Source organism: Ailuropoda melanoleuca, chromosome 13, assembly GCF_002007445.2.
Source record: "Ailuropoda melanoleuca isolate Jingjing chromosome 13, ASM200744v2, whole genome shotgun sequence".
In the NCBI taxonomy this organism is placed as follows: domain Eukaryota; kingdom Metazoa; phylum Chordata; class Mammalia; order Carnivora; family Ursidae; genus Ailuropoda; species Ailuropoda melanoleuca.
This window is the reverse complement of record NC_048230.1, coordinates 87,073,621-87,085,082: the sequence shown is the minus strand read 5'-3', so window position 1 is coordinate 87,085,082 and position 11,462 is coordinate 87,073,621.

Here is an 11,462-nt window from a genome sequence, read left to right as displayed (position 1 = left end):
TGCCTGTTTGTGTGCATCGTAAATTGCATACCAAGAGTAAAAACAGGCGGGGGAGCTGCACAGATAGCGGCCCTACCCCGGGGGAAATTCTTACCCTAGTATCAACAGCATCAGAATGGTCAGCCGTACCAAAGCCAAATAGGTATTGGGCAGACAGCATATGGCTTGTAGGGAAGGTTAATATTTAATTCTAAGGGAGAGCCTGGGCAAGAGGGCCATCCAGCATTTTAGAAAATTAACTCCGGGACTTCCTAGGAGGCTGTTTTCTTAGGCAGAGGAGACGTGCAACCCGACTTCCACATCTAAAAACCAGACACGTCTGGGGCGCCTGGGTGGCTCAGTCAGTTAAGCATCTAACTGCAGCTCAGGTCATGATCTCAGGGTCCTGGTATCGAGCCCCTCATTTGGCTCCCTGCTCAGCGGGGAGCCTGCTTCTCCCTCTCCCTCTGCCGCTCCTCCTGCCCAGTCGTGCGCACTCTCTCTTAAAAAAAATCTTTTCAAAAAACAAAATAAAAACCAGACACATCTAATGTGTTTTCCTTAAGTGCCGTGGGTGACCTGTATATCCCACTGTCTAGCAATGGGAAGCAACTTTGATTTATGAAGAAAGTTTTGTAATTTCTAAATTTGATTATTTTGGCAAGATTGGAACAGCTGCTGGTCCTTAAACCTTACACGTAGCAATGTCTTGATGTTTTCATACTTGGCTGACATAAGTTGTTTCCCGGGTCATTTGCAGGGCTCTGTTATACTCTATACATCTTTGAAAGGGTCACTGGATAGTATTTGGGAAGACTTGAACTCTTGGCTGTACTAGTGGGCTTATCTTAGTCCTCCATGTAGAATAAGCAAAGTTAACAAAAAACCCAGAATAGTGGGCAGCTGCTTACTCTCTTTTTGGTCAGAGGAGGTTCACTTAGATTGTTCTGGAAGTTATCAGCTATTTATAGTGATAATGACTGTCATCTGCTGGCTAAAAAGTTGGAAGAAAAGACCATCTTAAACTGAACCCTTTAATTCCATGCCCTAACCCTGGTCAAGGTGTGAGTGGACCAGGTCTGTTTTAGGCTGTCTTGAGACTGCTTCCAGGATGGTGCCCTGCATGGACTGAGCTTGGCCTCCACACACAAGATTTGTTTGGCTGCCCTCATATCGTTAAACAACTAACCCACCTTTTAAAGGAGAATTTTTTGGTTAAAAGTCTAGCTCTGGGGGTTCTTTCGGGGAGAATGGGAATGGGTGAGCACAGCAGGTCTGCTTTCTTGCATGGCGGCCATGGCCTTGGTCATCCTCTCTGGGCAGGGCCTGTGGCTCTCATTCTCCAACATCCGATGCTGGTTTACATTATGTGCTTGGTGTTGGCAGTCCCCGAGCGAGCACTGTCTACTCCGGCAACTGAGAGCGGAGAGGAGTTGGAGGGCATCCAGGCGTGACCTGCGTGGTCATCATTGTCTCCTACTGAGCTGCAGGAGGGGTGGAGGGAGAGCGGTCGTTGGGGTTCTAGTCCTAGAAATAAGTGGTGTGAGCTTGGACCGGACTTTATCCTTCCTGGGCTTCAATTTCCTCTTCATGTAAAATGAAACTAGGCCAGATGGCCACATCTTTCAGGCCACAAACTTCGGTTTATCCTTAATTCCTTGATTTCTCATTCTTGTATCCTGTACAACAGCAAACCTCCCTGTTCAAAATAGAGCAAGAATGCAGCTGTTCCACTGGTACCACCGTGGTCCAAACCTCTCTCCTCTCTTTCGTGGGTTACTTCACTAGCTCTCAGGTGTCCCTGCTTTTGCCCTTACCCTCTGCCTTCTAGTCTGTTCCCAGAGCAGATCACATCACTTCTCTGTTCAAAGACCCTCCTTGGTCAGAGTCTTTACAGTGGCCTCCAAGGGCCCTGCTTTCACTTTGGCTTCACTCCTGCCATTGTATCCTCTGCTCCAGTCACGCTGGCCTCCTCTGTTTCTCAGGGGTGTGTTTGCCTCAGGGCCTTTGCACATGCTGTTGCTGTCCATGGGACACTGTTTCTTAGATGGCCACATGGCTTGCTTCCCCATCTTCTTCAGGTTGGTGAAGTGTTATCTCCCTGACTACCCTACTACAGTGACAGCCCCTAGCGACCCCCCCATCCCTGCTCCCTGTCCCACTTCTCTGTACTGCTTTCTCTTCGTTATTGCCAGCCAGACCTGTTGCATACGTGACTGACTTTGTCTGCTCTGCCGATGCAGGGATATGTCTGTTCTCTTTCCCTGAGGTATCCCTAATGCCTGGGATACTGCCTGGCACACGGTGGATGCCCATCCTCACCGAGCTAACGGGGAGAGGAATTTCTAGCACTCGTGTTCTATGAGTATATTATCGTTTAGCCTGAAGTAGTCAGGGTTCCTAGAGCATCAGATATAAACACAAAAAACGTATCACGAAGCCAAGTGGTTTTTGGATTCCCTCCAGCCTTGCTCCAGTTGAGACGGTGACAGTAATGTTCATGGAGGACCGCTGTCGAATGGGGATGATACTGCTCTGCCCACAGAGCCCAGGGGTTCGAAGTGATCCTTAGTGGGAGGCCTGGGCATTCTCTTTCTCACAGGTGCCACAAGCCTCCAGGCCAGTTACATTACTCTCAGCGCTCCTCGCCTGTCCACAGCCCACTGTCCACGTCAGGGTGCATTGCTGGGGCCGGGCCCTTCCCAGCTGCTCGCAGTTCCAGGAGGAGAGCACGCAGCGAGCACCCTCGATCTCCTTCTGTGCCTGATGAGCATTGGGGGGGGGGGGCTTGGAGAATAACTGAGTGTATCAGTGACAGCACGCTCGCCAGGAAAGAAAATGTTATTTTTGCTTTGAACAATGTGCTGGCTCTTTCCGAGAAGAGCTAGATTTTGTGTTTAGTGAGTGTTCCTTAGTGGTAGGAGGAAAATTCTTTTCTTGTAGTTGGCATTTTATTCTCTCTTTTAGTCAGCCTTCGAGGAGCACAGGAGTTGAGGAGATGAGCCTCCTGCCTCCCGCACAGCGTTCACTGTCCTCGGAGGACTTGGCGCGGGGAGGCCCGGGGAGGCGGGAGGAGCTGGTCGAGGCAGGTGATCTGGTTGGTATGAGTCCGTTCCTGGCCTGCCCCCATCCTTTTGTTTCTCCTCCACTCTTCCTGCTTTTGCTTTTGGGCAAAGAAATGAAAAGTTGGGGGTGCCTGGGTGGCACAGCAGTTAAGCGTCTGCCTTCGGCTCAGGGCATGATCCCGGCGTTACGGGATCGAGCCCCACATCGGGCTCCTCCGCTATGAGCCTGCTTCTTCCTCTCCCACTCCCCCTGCTTGTGTTCCCTCTCTCGCTGGCTGTCTCTATCTCTGTCTAATAAATAAATAAAATCTTTTTAAAAAAAAAGAAAGAAAAGTTGATCCTGGATTCCTTGCCCTTTGTGATGGGAGCATCTGGCCTACTCATTTTCTCTGGAAGGGTGAAGACGCTCGTTCTGCCCGAAGCCCAGGTGGTAGGTTTCTCTGGAACTTCTCATTCAGCGGTTTAAATGTACCACTCGACATCATCCGAACTGCTTTCTTTTCAGTTAAGACTCCTCCTGAATAGGGATTAGACGTAGCCTTATTTCTGTCAAATACACTTTCATTTCTTTCTGCCTTCTAGATATTTGTAGTAAGTAGGAAAAGAACTAGGAATTTTCAGAATTTAGTAGGAGTCACAGTGATCAAGGAAAAGAAGGAGTCAGTGCCAGAGAATAAATGAATTACTGACCCCCTTAGGGAAGGCTTAGGGTGGCATGTCAAGGGACAATGGAAAGGTCAACTTGAGCCACGACTCTGAAGCCCAGCCACTGTTTTCTGTGTCAACTTGTTTCCCGCCTAAGTTGGGAGCTTATGAACTTGGAGACTTATTCTGAACTGTTGGATTTTTAAAAGTCAACCCGGAGGGCAGCACAGTGGGCGTGGCCATGGATTGCAAGGTTAGGGCCAGAGGTGACTGCCTTCCTGGCCCCTGACCCCAACCACCCACCTCTTTGGTGGGAGCAATTCCACAATGCCCGTGAGAGGGCTGGGGGGTGGCAGCAGTGACAGGGCCACAGATGGCTCCGGGGACCGAAGATGCTCTGCCTTCAAGTTCCGTGTGATGCAGTTTCCCACCAGAGCAGGCATATATATTTTTAAACTCTTTACTAAAGTAAACTGCATACAGAGAAAAGTGCTCTGTTGTGAGTCTGCAGCCCAGTTGTAAACTGCCACAAACCGACCACCCTGTTTAACCAGCATATCAAGAAATATTATCCCCCAGCAAGTTCTCTGCTGCCCTCTGCGGCTGCTACCCGTCCCCAAGGATGTGCTCGCTCCTGGCACACGGATTCGCTTCATTGTGTTTGAACTCTACGTAGAAAGGGAATCACGCGTCCCGTGCTGTCTTGGGCCTTTCATGGGACGTGGCGGGTGGGAGTGCTCTGTACTGTCGGCCTCGTGGTGGCTCACCGTCATTGTTGCCTGCCACTCCAGCTTGTGAGTCTTGCACCAGTGCCCCTTTCACTCTGCATGGGTACTTGCACAGTTTCTAATTGGGGGCTCCTGTTATAATATGGTAGAAATGACATGATATGATGAAAGATAAAGTCCTACCCCTCACTGCAGTGACCACTTATCCACATGGCTGTCGGGTCTGTCCCTAGGAGTGGGATTGCCAGCCTCAAGGAGGCATATACTCATCTTTAGAAGAGAGGCTAGCCAAACTTTTTCCTAAGGTGCAGGAACTCATTTATACTCCCACCGGCAGGACCGGAGGGCTCGGAATATGTTATACAATGGCCGACTTTAAGAAGGAAGCAGAAGGCAGTTTGAGTTACCATCGTTATTAGCAAGAAATAACTCACTCACCGTCCTTCCCCCTTTGTCACGGAGATGGGAACATTTGGCCATGGAATTCGTTAATCCAAGTTGGGCNAGAAGCAGAAGGCAGTTTGAGTTACCATCGTTATTAGCAAGAAATAACTCACCGTCCTTCCCCCTTTGTCACGGAGATGGGAACATTTGGCCATGGAATTCGTTAATCCAAGTTGGGCCTTTGCAAAAGGCTGGTGAAAGAGGGTCAGTTCTGTTGCCCATGAGCAAATGCTACCCCTTCACCACAAATGTGAGCGGAAAGACAGCTCCTCCTCGCAGCTCCTCTTTGTGAAATGAAGGGAAAGCCTCGATCTGGGGACTGAGTTATCAGATCCCCACCCCCAGGTTAATGTAGTGCGTGTTGGAGTATTAAGGGGATTTCTTAAAAACAAAGGAGCCAACAGTCGAGTACCAGGTGTCATTCAGCCCTGACCCCCACATTTCTAATCCGGAGATCCTCCCACCTCCTGGAATCCGTGTGCAGAGTCCAGGTCAGTGGTGCAGGGACACCCTGCAGAGTCCCTCCCCTCTTCTTGGGATGGATGTCTATCCAGGTCTGGATTTGGACGTCTGTCTAGCAACACCACCAGCCCTGCCGTCGCATAGCAAGGATGATCACCTTTTTCTTTTAAGAGCTTGGTTGGCTGGGGCTTCATTTGGCTAGGAATGCCAAACATCAGTGTCTCTTGGTACAACAGTGCCAAATGTCAGTAGCCCCAAGAAGTGAGGGGCCACTGTGTTCTGATGATTGGGTGGTCTGGATCACCTTCTGATGGGGTGAGGGGGCACACGGGGCAGGTGCTATATAACAGATAAAAAAATAAAAAGCCCCTTCTGAAAAGCATGGACTGGCTTGGAAGGTATTTATATAGTGTAATTGATACACAATATTCTATTTCATGTGTACAACAGTGATTTGTATACACTGAGAACTGATCACACAATAAGTTTAGTTACTGTCTGTCACCGTGCAAAGTTGGTACAATATTATTGACTGTATTCCCCATGCTGTATATTACATCCCTATGCCTTAACTTATTTTATAACTGGAAGCTTGTCCGTCTAGATTCTCTTCACTCATTTTACCTCCCCCCATTCCCAGTCTCCCTCCCTTCTGGTAACCCCACTCTGTTCACCATCTTTTTTTTGTCCATTCATCTAACTATGGACACTTAGGTTATTTACTCCTGGGAGATGGTGAGGAGGCCAAAACCTCAGTGAAAGGAATGATCTTGGACAGTAAGCCGCCCCAAGGACATTTGGCAAACCGGGCAAACTCTGAATTTTGATGGTATCTCTGGGGAGAGGGGGCAGTACAATGGATGAGCCTGCCCCTTGGAGCTGGAACCACAGAGCTGCTACACCTCCGGGGTGGAGGTGACCCAGAAAGAAGCCCATTTCCCGCCTGAGAACTTGTACTCAAAATTGTACCTCATGCAGATCCCGGGACCTAAGTGCAAGGAAATTCTCCAACCAATTTTAAAATCATTTTAGAGTCGCCCTGGACAGATAGTGCTCCGGGGCCATCCTGCAAGTGAGCAGATGAGCACATCTTCGAAGGACTGCCCCTTTGTTCCAGGCTTAGTGAATCCCTGCGTGTAATTTTCACAGGAAAGTGAGCAGTCCCTAGTCAAGAATAAGTAAACCCAAGGAATGCAGAGTGCCGTGAATAAGGACGAGGAACAACAGATCGGTGAAAATATGAGACCGTGGAGGGGTTGACTCAGATTGTTAACTGTGCTCACCATACTAGGCAAGATGGAAAATACGTACAAGGAAAGGAAACTATAAAACGACCCAGCAAATTTTTACAAAGAAGCAGGAACAACCTCTAGACGTGAGCAGCTCGATAATTGTAATGAAAACCCCAGCAGATTGAAGAGAAAAAGTGAACTGAAAGAGCGGAAGAGAATGAATAGATTTCATCTTTAAGAACCAAATAGATGAATAATTTCTAAGACCAATTAAGAATCAGGGAGGATAGACTGAGAAGCATGTCTCATTGGGGTTCGAGGAGAGGAGAGACTGTGGACCAGAGCCAGTATGGGACGAGAGGATGCCTGAGGGCCTACGGAATGGATGAGGTACCCATCCAAAAAAGGAAAAAACACCCATATGTAGACAGTGTAGTGATATAGGAACCAAAGGGGAGAAAAGGCCAAAAATCAAAAAATCCAGATCACTTTTAAGGCAAAAACCAAGACAGGTAATTAGTGACAGACCCTTGCTAAAGAAAATTCCGGAGGATGCTCTTGGAGGGCAAGTAATGGCAAATGGGAAGAGTAAGCTGTATAAGCAAGGAGTAAAGAAGGTGGTAAATATTTGGACCACTCTAAACACACGTAAAAGAATAATAGTAACGTTTGGCATGGGGGTGGTGGCTGCAAAAGGGATAGGGTTAAATACATGAAAACAGTATAACATTGAAGGTAAAAAGGGTAATGGAGTTAGTGGAAGAGGTAGACTTATTTAACTTTGAGCTTGGCGAACCCTGCATGTTCTTTTTTAAAGGTAATTACTAAAGAATGGAAACTGTATTCTGTAAAAGTAGAGGGGGGCAAAATGGAATTTTTATTTTTAAAAAGAGATAAGAAAGGACAGATGGGAAAATAGCACAAAATAGATTATAGATTTGAGCTCAAATATATCAGCATTCATATTTAGTATAAATTGATTAAATACTGCAGTTAAAACATAAAGATATCATTCTGGATTTAAAAAAATCCACTCTTGTGCTGTATACAGGACACAGGTTAAAAATAAAAGGATAGAAGATGTATTATAGAAAGTTTATTAAAAGAAAACTGGTATGGGGGCGCCTGGATGGCTCAGTCAGTGGAATGTACGACTCTGATCTCAGGTTCATGAGTTCAAGCCCTGCACTGGGCATAAGGATTATTAATACAAAAAAAAAAAAAAAAAGAAAAGAAAGAAAGAAAAAAAAGAAAAGGAAGAAAGGAAAAAGAATAGAAAACTGGTGTTGTATTATTGGTATATAAAAGAGCCTTTGACACATACATACAAAGTATTACAGAGAGAAAGTGCACTTCATAATGATCAAAGTTTAATTTGGCTTAAAGATACGCCAGTTTTAACTTTGAGTGCATCTTACTAACTTAATCACGAAATAGGTAAAACAAAAATTGACAGAACTATAAGAAGTGGTCAAATCTGTAATCATGGTAAAGACTTTTAGCACATCCTGTCAGTAATTGAGAGCTAAGCAGACAAAAATCAATATGGTTAGAACTTTGAACGAAAGACTATATATAGTCTACGACCATATATAAATAAAACACTGTAGCCAACTAACACATTTGGCTTCAGAATTTCAAAGAGTAGTCTTATCTGGGGCCTTAAAGTAAATCTCAATGAAAATCAAAGGTTTGGAATTATATAGAGCAGGTAGTCTAACCACAGTTTAGTTAAGCTGGGAATATGAATAAAAAGAAATAGAAAATCTCCACATATTTGGAACTTTTGTAAAAAGTATGCTTTTAGCATTTATTTATAAGTCAATAAAAGGGGAAATTGAGTGGTAATGAAAATACTACACATCAAACTTTGTAGGATGTGGCTAAAGTATTATTTACAGGGGAATGTGTACCTTTAATTATATACATCAGAAAAGATGAAAAGTAGTGAGCTATAAGTAAGAAGCATCTTCCTTTAGAAGTTATGAAAGACAAAATAAACTGAAACCAGTCAGAAGAAAGTATGGATGAGAATTAATGAATGAAACTGAAACCAAATAAGCACATAGATGAATCCAGCAAAGCCAAGATTTCATTCTCAGAAAAGATGAGCAATGTCGACAAATATCAGGCAAAATTGATCAAGAAAAAGGCACAGATCCTCTCAAGAATGTAAAATGGAACTTTACTACTAATGTAGTAGACACTAAAAAGGTAAGTGGTTAGAATGTACAACTTGTGCTAAATAAAAATAAATGAAATAAAACCAGTGTCATAGATGTTTATTAAAAATACCTGAAGGATCCCGAGGAGGGGGCTATACCACACATCATAAGTAGAAAACCTGTTTTCTTTGCATGTCCACATGGGAAGGGTTTTGCAAGTTGTGACGACATAAATAAATTTCTAGGAAAATGTAACTTATCCACACTGTACCAAGAAGAGAACCAAGAACCTGAAATAAACAAAGGATATCTACAAAAAGCAAACATCACACTAACCAGCAGGACACCGAAATCTTCCCCTTTGAGATAAGGAAAAAACAGGATGGCTGCTGTCATTCCTTCTCGTTAGCTCTGTGTTGGAGGGAAAATTCAAGGAAAAGCGAAGCTAAAAATGGGAAGATTGGGGAGAAAGGAACAAAACCGTGATCCATAGGCAGAATGCTTATGTATGTAGAAAATATTTTTTAAAATCTAAGGAGGCGTCCCTAGAACTAAAGAAGTTGCTGGAGGACGAAGTCGCCCTACAGAAATCTATTACGTTTCTGGATACCAGCACCAAACAGAATGAAACAGAGACCACATTTGCAATAGTGGGAAAACTATGAAGAACCAAGAAATAACTCTTTCCAAAAGCATGTAAGTCCCCACAGTGTGCATTATTTTCCTCTGCCAGGATACCCATGTGTTTCTGTTTGGATGTGGTCCTTACAGCCATATAAATGCGGGACTCCTATCCCGATGGGGTATTTCGTTCATCATGCACTTGGTAGTGTCCATGTGCTGGGGTTTGCTTGGATACAGTGTGGAAGAGACGGGTCCCTGCTTTCTGGGAGCCTGATGTCTGGCCCACTAAGAATTTTTTCATGGGCCAGCACATCTTAACTGGCGTCATTTTGAGAAGTCAGGGTTCTGGATTCCTACCTTAGAGGCATGTTGCCTTCATTGATGAGGTGAAACCTGTAGGCTCTAGGAAGATTTAGGCCTTTTGAAGTACCTACTTTTCCAAAGACTATTATTTTGGAGAAACACAAAAACATGTCAATTCTTTCTTTTTTTCCTTAGGCGTAGAAATTGAATCTGAAATAGCCGATGAATAAGCAAAGGCTTATAATAGAATACATTTCTATTTTTAGTGTTTCATCTTTAAAATGAGTAGCATTGTTTTTTTAGAGTGGGAGTCAGTTGTTTCCATTCTCTTAAAACATGAAATAAATTATTTCAGAATATATTGTTTAGCAACCGAATTTTCTCTTAGTTTCTCTGGGTTAAAAAAAAAAATCAGAGATTACACTTATAATTTAGATGAGGTGATCTGAAAACCCTCTGCTGCGGAGTTTTAGAAATGTTAAAGTTAATAAACATTCTCTAGAAAAACATAGCTGAGCTTATAAGCTAGTAGTAAGAGAGATTGCCAGAGGCTGTAAATGGAGGGCGAAGGTAATGACTGGGGCCTAGAAGTAACCTGACCCTGGGGGTGTGGGTGGAGTCTTGTCCTCGGGAGTCACCTGGGTCTTTGGCTGTCAAGACCTGGTGGGAACGGTTTCGATTTCGTTGAGGCTGGGAATGGGACCTGAGCCTCCCCTCACCCTCCCATGTGAAACCCGCTCCCTTGAAGGGTCGCACCCTCAAGGGAAAGGCAAGACTAGTGGGGGGGGGGGGAGATGACCCAGGAGCTTATCTGTTTTGTCCTGGGGGCAGAGGAGGCCATAGTCTCCCTGAGAATCTATTTACAGGAAGCCCGTCCTTGTGTAATTAGTCTGTGGCCACTGCTTTCTGAGGGCCTGGTTGAAGCAAAGATTAAACTGCTCTGAGACAAGCCCACAGCCCAGCCCAGACAGGATTGCCTCTGATAAAGTCCCACCAAAGATGTGACACAAAATCACTATTAAAGGTATAAAAGTAGATGTTGAAAAACATTCATGGAAAAAATATTACCAGGAAAAAAAATAGGCCAACTTGAAAACAAAGAGGTTATTCAAAGGGCTGATTATGGAGCTGGTTAGATTCAGCTGAAGAGACTGTTGGTGAAGTGGAACGTGTATCTGAGGAGTTTTCCCGAGTGGCAGCACGGAGAGCTTGAGGTCTGATTAGGAATTCTGCCACAAAGAAGGAGCAAGAACATTTTCAAAGAGCAAAGTGGCCCAGGGTTTTCCAGAATTTATGAAAAATGTGGGCCCTCAATCTCAGAATGTGCAATGATCCTGAATAAGATAAAGATACACACCTAAAAATATTTTGTTGAATCCGTAGGACCCCAAAGATGAATCTTAGAATGTTATGAGAGATTTTTTTAAAGGTGTCATAAAGGAACAACAAATCAATAGCATGTTTCCCGATAACAAACTCCTCCGATCCCACCAGAAAGAGCCCGAAGACAGGAAAACAGATAAAATAATGTCTCCAAAGTGGTGAGAGAAAAGGACTGTCAGCCTGGAATTTTGTACTCCGTTAATCCATCCATGAAGAGTGCAGGTGGAATGGAGACATTATTGCAGGGCTGTGAGGACTTGAGAAAGTTGATCCAGAATTGATCCTTGCTGAAATAGCTGGTCAAGGATGTACTTCAGAAAGACCCCAAAAGAAGGGGGTGAGCTGCAGGAAGCAGTGGTCAGCAAATAAATTGGTAAACATTTAGGGAATGCAAACATGAGCTGTTTGAGGAAAAACAAGGAGTAGTTCTGC